At 50.4% G+C, this 7,172-nt stretch overlaps 1 protein-coding gene across 1 annotated transcript in view; it reads left to right on the top strand.

Annotated features, from left to right (window-relative positions):
- The first annotated feature begins 515 nt into the window (after positions 1–515).
- IRSp53 (Insulin receptor substrate 53 kDa) overlaps positions 516–7,172 on the top strand; it is a 188,073-nt gene continuing 181,416 nt past the window's right edge. Inside the window, exon 1 of the mRNA XM_070096465.1 lies at positions 516–571. The gene's annotated coding sequence lies outside the window, so the exon portion shown is untranslated. The remainder of the gene's footprint in view (positions 572–7,172) is intronic.

Raw genomic sequence — 7,172 nt, 5'->3', positions numbered from 1 at the left:
ACATGAGAATACAGACCCTGGCGTACAGACAGTAGCAGAGGCTGATAGTCACAGACAATAAACAGGCAGAAACATACAGAAATATATCTTTGTATACAGAGGTATACAGACAGAAATACAGACCAAAATGACAGGTATTGTGGGAAAGATTGGAAGAAGTGTTGACATTACTGAGCTGTGATTGGTGGTATTACCTTGTAGAGACGCGTATGATTACCCAGGGGAGAGAGAGAGAGAGAGAGAGAGAGAGAGAGAGAGAGAGAGAGAGAGAGAGAGAGAGAGAGAGAGAGAGAGAGAGAGAGAGAGAGAGAGAGAGAGAGAGAGAGGTGACTGGGGTGAAAAATACGACAAATCGTCGAGGTAAAAATATCGTCGCGAGGTAAAGAATCACTGGCGTGCAGTCCGACACCAGTTCCACCAGAGGAAGAGCAGGAGGAGGAGGAGGAGGAGAAGAAGAAGAAGAAGAAGAAGAAGAAGAAGAAGAAGAAGAAGAAGAAGAAGAAGAAGAAGAAGAGAAGGAGAGTGCCAGGAGAGAGGCTATGTGGTGAACCGAGGCACTGTGAGAGCTCAGGTAAGTGACATCCAATTACAGGTAACCAGTACCCTTGATGGTCGCCAGAGCCACCTGTCAGGAGGCACCACCTGTCAGGAGCTACCACCTATCAGGAGGCACCACCTCCCAGGAGGTACCACCTATCAGGAGGTACCACCTGTCAGGAGGCACCATCTGCCACTATCCGATTTACCCACGAGAATCCAAGCCTCTATCCATCTCTGGGTAGCATAGCACCGTGTCTATCCTTCTCTGGGGAAGGTGGCACTGATTATCCAACTCTGGGGGAAGGTGGCACTGCCTCTATCCCTCTCTGGGGAAGGTGGCACTGCCTCTATCCCTCTCAAGGGAAGGTGACACTGCCTCTATCCCGGTCTGGGAAAGGTGGCACTGTCTCTATCCGTCTCTGAGGAAGGAGGCACTGCCTTCATCCCGTTCTTGGGAAGGTGGCACTGCATTTATCCCTCTCTGGGAAAGGTGGCACTGCCTCTATGCTGCCCTGGGGAAGGTGACACTGCCTTCAACTTCCTCTGGGAAGCATGGTACTATGAAGGTACTTAGTGCCAGAATATTACAGGTGTCAGTCACTGCCGGTGCCAAGGGAACGAGGGCCGGCACGAAATAATTTCTTTGACCGCTTTGATTCTCACATCTTTAATACTTAGAGAGAAATATTTGATTCAGAGTATCATGCACCCTGGTGTATGCTCTGGGAGATATACACTGCCCTGGTGTATGCTCTGGGAGATATACACTGCCCTGGTGTATGCTCTGGGAGATATACACTGCCCTGGTGTATGCTCTGGGAGATATACACTGCCCTGGTGTATGCTCTGGGAGATATACACTGCCCTGGTGCATGCTCTGGGAGATATACACTGCCCTGGTGTATGCTCTGGGAGATACACACTGCCCTGGTGTATGCTCTGGGAGATATACACTGCCCTGGTGTATGCTCTGGGAGATATACACTGCCCTGGTGTATGCTCTGGGAGATATACACTGCCCTGGTGTATGCTCTGGGAGATATACACTGCCCTGGTGTATGCTCTGGGAGATATACACTGCCCTGGTGTATGCTCTGGGAGATATACACTGCCCTGGTGTATGCTCTGGGAGATATACACTGCCCTGGTGTATGCTCTGGGAGATATACACTGCCCTGGTGTATGCTCTGGGAGATATACACTGCCATCGTGTATGCTCTGGGAGATATACACTGCCCTGGTGTATGCTCTGGGAGATATACACTGCCCTGGTGTATGCTCTGGGAGATATACACTGCCCTGGTGTATGCTCTGGGAGATATACACTGCCCTGGTGTATGCTCTGGGAGATATACACTGCCCTGGTGTATGCTCTGGGAGATATACACTGCCCTGGTGTATGCTCTGGGAGTTATACACTGCCCTGGTGTATGCTCTGGGAGATATACACTGCCCTGGTGTATGCTCTGGGAGATATACACTGCCATCGTGTATGCTCTGGGAGATATACACTGCCCTGGTGTATGCTCTGGGAGATATACACTGCCCTGGTGTATGCTTTGGGAGATATACACTACCCTGGTGTATGCTCTGGGAGATATACACTGCCCTGGTGTATGCTCTGGGAGATATACACTGCCCTGGTGTATGCTCTGGGAGATATACACTGCCCTGGTGTATGCTCTGGGAGATATACGCTGCCCTGGTGTATGCTCTGGGAGATATACACTGCCCTGGTGTATGCTCTGGGAGATATACACTGCCTTGGTGTATGCTCTGGGAGATATACACTGCCCTGGTGTATGCTCTGGGAGATATACACTGAACTGGTGTATGCTCTGGGAGATATACACTGCCGTGGTGTATGCTCTGGGAGATATACACTGCCCTGATGTATGCTCTGGGAGATATACACTGCCCTGGAGTATGCTCTGGGAAATATACACTGCCCTGGTGTATGCTCTGGGTGATACACACTGCCCTGGTGTATGCTCTGGGAGATATACACTGCCCTGGTGTATGCTCTGGGAGATATACACTGCCCTGGTGTATCCTCTGGGAGATATACACTGCCCTGGTGTATGCTCTGGGAGTTATACACTGCCCTGGTGTATGCTCTGGGAGATATACACTGCCCTGGTGTATGCTCTTGGAGTTATACACTGCCCTGGTGTATGCTCAGGGAGTTATACACTGCCCTGGTGTATGCTCTGGGAGATATACACTGCCCTGGTGTATGCTCTGGGAGATATACACTGCCCTGGTGTATGCTCTTGGAGTTATACACTGCCCTGGTGTATGCTCTGGGAGATATACACTGCCCTGGTGTATGCTCTGGGAGTTATACACTGCCCTGGTGTATGCTCTGGGAGTTATACACTGCCCTGGTGTATGCTCTGGGAGATATACACTGCCCCGGTGTATGGTCTGGGAGCTACACACTGCCCTGGTGTATGCTCAGGGAGTTATACACTGCCCTGGTGTATGCTCTGGGAAATATACACTGCCCTGGTGTATGCTCTGGGAGATATACACTGCCCTGGTGTATGCTCTGGGAGATATACACTGCCCTGGTGTATGCTCTGGGAGATATGCACTGCCCTGGTGTATGCTGTCGGAGTTATACACTGCCTTGGTGTATGCTCTGGTTGTCATACACTGCCCTGGTGTATGCTCTGGGAGATATACACTGCCCTGGTGTATGCTCTGGGAGATATACACTGCCCTGGTGTATATCTCTGGGAGATATACACTGCCGTGGTGTATGCTCTGGAAGTTATACACTGCCCTGGTGTATGCTCTGGTTGTTATACACTGCCCTGGTGTATCCTCTGGTTGTTATACACCGCCCTGGTGTATGCTCTGGGAGATAGACACTGCCCTGGCGTATGCTCTCGGAGTTATACACTGCCCTGGTGTATGCTCTGGTTGTTATACACTGCCCTGGTGTATGCTCTGGGAGTTATACACTGCCCTGGTGTATGGTCTGGGAGTTATACACTGCCCTTGTGTATGCTCTCGGAGTTATACACTGCCCTGGTGTATGCTCTGGTTGTTATACACTGCCCTGGTGTATGCTCTGGTTGTTATACACTGCCCTGGTGTAAGCTCTGGTTGTTATACACTGCCCTGGTGTATGCTCTGGTTGTTATACACTGCCCTGGTGTATGCTCTGGTTGTTATACACTGCCCTGGTGTATGCTCTGGTTGTTATACACTGCCCTGGTGTATGCACTGGGAGATATACACTGCCCTGGTGTATGCTCTGGGAGATATACACTGCCCTGGTGTATGCTCTGGGAGATATACACTGCCCTGGTGTATGCTCTGGGAGATATACACTGCCCTTGTGTATGCTCTGGGAGATATACACTGCCCTGGTGTATGCTCTTGGAGTTATACACTACCCTGGTGTATGCTCTGCGAGTTATACACTGCCCTGGTGTATGCTCTGAGAGTTATACACTGCCCTGGTGTATGCTCTGGTTGTTATACACTGCCCTGGTGTATGCTCTGGGATTTATACACTGCCCTGGTGTATGCTCTGGTTGTTATACACTGCTCTGGTGTATGCTCTGGGAGTTATACACTGCCCTGGTGTATGCTCTGGTTGTTATACACTGCCCTGGTGTATGCTCTGGGAGTTATACACTGCCCTGGTGTATGCTCTGGGAGATACACACTGCCCTGGTGTATGCTCTGGGAGTTATACACTGCCCTGTTGTATGCTCTGGGAGTTATACACTGCCCTGGTGTATGCTCTGGGAGATATACACTGTACTGGTGTATGCTCTGGGAGTTATACACTGCCCTGGTGTATGCTCTGGGAGTTATACACTGTACTGGTGTATGCTCTGGTTGTTATACAATGCCCTGGTGTATGCTCTGGGAGTTATACACTGCCCTGGTGTATGCTCTGGGAGATACACACTGCCCTGGTGTATGGTCTGGGAGTTATACACTGCCCTGGTGTATGCTCTGGGAGATATACACTGCCCTGGTGTATGCTCTGGGAGTTATACACTGCCCTGGTGTATGCTCTGGTTGTTATACACTGCACTGGTGCATGCTCTGGGAGTATACACTGCCCTGGTGTATGCTCTGGGAGATATACACTGCACTGGTGCATGCTCTGGGAGATATACACTGCCCTGGTGTATGCTCTGGGAGTTATACACTGCCCTGGTGTATGCTCTGGGGGATATACACTGCCCTGGTTTTTGCTCTGGGAGTTATACACTGCCCTTGTGTATTCTCTGGGAGATATACACTGCCCTCATGTATGCTCTGGGAGTTATACACTGCCCTGGTGTATGCTCTGGGAGATATACACTGCCCTGGTGTATGCTCTGGGAGCTATACACTGCCCTGGTGTATGCTCTGATTGTTATACACTGCCCTGGTGTATGCTCTGGTTGTTATACACTGCCCTGGTGTATGCTCTGGTTGTTATACACTGTCCTGGTGTATGCTCTGGTTGTTATACACTGCCCTGGTGTATGCTCTGATTGTTATACACTGCCCTGGTGTATGCTCTGGTTGTTATACACTGCCCTGGTGTATTCTCTGGGAGATATACACTGCCCTCATGTATGCTCTGGGAGATATACACTGCCCTGGTGTATGCTCTGGGAGATATACACTGCCCTGGTGTATGCTCTGGTTGTTATACACTGCCCTGGTGTATGCTCTGGTTGTTATACACTGCCCTGGTGTATTCTCTGGGAGATATACACTGCCCTCATGTATGCTCTGGGAGATATACACTGCCCTGGTGTATGCTCTGGGAGTTATACACTGCCCTGGTGTATGCTCTGGTTGTTATACACTGCCCTGGTGTATGCTCTGGTTGTTATACACTGCCCTGGTGTATGCTCTGGTTGTTATACACTGTCCTGGTGTATGCTCTGGTTGTTATACACTGCCCTGGTGTATGCTCTGGTTGTTATACACTGCCCTGGTGTATGCTCTGGTTGTTATACACTGCCCTGGTGTATGCTCTGGTTGTTATACACTGTCCTGGTGTATGCTCTGGTTGTTATACACTGCCCTGGTGTATGCTCTGGTTGTTATACACTGCCCTGGTGTATGCTCTGGTTGTTATACACTGCCCTGGTGTATGCTCTGGTTGTTATACACTGCCCTGGTGTATGCTCTGGTTGTTATACACTGCCCTGGTGTATGCTCTGGGAGATATACACTGCCCTGGTGTATGCTCTGGGAGATATACACTGCCCTGGTGCATGCTCTGGGAGTTATACACTGCCCTGGTGTATGCTCTGGGAGATACACACTGCCCTGGTGTATGCTCTTGGAGTTATACACTGGGAGATATACACTGCCCTGGTGTATGCTCTGGGAGATATACACTGCCCTGGTGTATGCTCTGGGAGATATACACTGCCCTGGTGTATGCTCTGGGAGATATACACTGCCCTGGTGTATGCTCTGGGAGATATACACTGCCCTGGTGTATGCTCTGGGAGATATACACTGCCCTGGTGTATGCTCTGGGAGATATACACTGCCCTGGTGTATGCTCTGGGAGATATACACTGCCCTGGTGTATGCTCTGGGAGATATACACTGCCATCGTGTATGCTCTGGGAGATATACACTGCCCTGGTGTATGCTCTGGGAGATATACACTGCCCTGGTGTATGCTCTGGGAGATATACACTGCCCTGGTGTATGCTCTGGGAGATATACACTGCCCTGGTGTATGCTCTGGGAGATATACACTGCCCTGGTGTATGCTCTGGGAGATATACACTGCCCTGGTGTATGCTCTGGGAGTTATACACTGCCCTGGTGTATGCTCTGGGAGATATACACTGCCCTGGTGTATGCTCTGGGAGATATACACTGCCATCGTGTATGCTCTGGGAGATATACACTGCCCTGGTGTATGCTCTGGGAGATATACACTGCCCTGGTGTATGCTTTGGGAGATATACACTGCCCTGGTGTATGCTCTGGGAGATATACACTGCCCTGGTGTATGCTCTGGGAGATATACACTGCCCTGGTGTATGCTCTGGGAGATATACACTGCCCTGGTGTATGCTCTGGGAGATATACGCTGCCCTGGTGTATGCTCTGGGAGATATACACTGCCCTGGTGTATGCTCTGGGAGATATACACTGCCTTGGTGTATGCTCTGGGAGATATACACTGCCCTGGTGTATGCTCTGGGAGATATACACTGAACTGGTGTATGCTCTGGGAGATATACACTGCCGTGGTGTATGCTCTGGGAGATATACACTGCCCTGGTGTATGCTCTGGGAGATATACACTGCCCTGATGTATGCTCTGGGAGATATACACTGCCCTGGTGTATGCTCTGGGAAATATACACTGCCCTGGTGTATGCTCTGGGTGATACACACTGCCCTGGTGTATGCTCTGGGAGATATACACTGCCCTGGTGTATGCTCTGGGAGATATACACTGCCCTGGTGTATCCTCTGGGAGATATACACTGCCCTGGTGTATGCTCTGGGAGTTATACACTGCCCTGGTGTATGCTCTGGGAGATATACACTGCCCTGGTGTATGCTCTTGGAGTTATACACTGCCCTGGTGTATGCTCAGGGAGTTATACACTGCCCTGGTGTATGCTCTGGGA

This window comes from Cherax quadricarinatus, chromosome 4 (genome assembly GCF_038502225.1).
Source record: "Cherax quadricarinatus isolate ZL_2023a chromosome 4, ASM3850222v1, whole genome shotgun sequence".
Lineage (NCBI taxonomy): Eukaryota > Metazoa > Arthropoda > Malacostraca > Decapoda > Parastacidae > Cherax > Cherax quadricarinatus.
The sequence above is the reverse complement of the archived record's forward strand: the minus strand, read 5'-3'. Positions and strand labels throughout refer to the sequence as shown.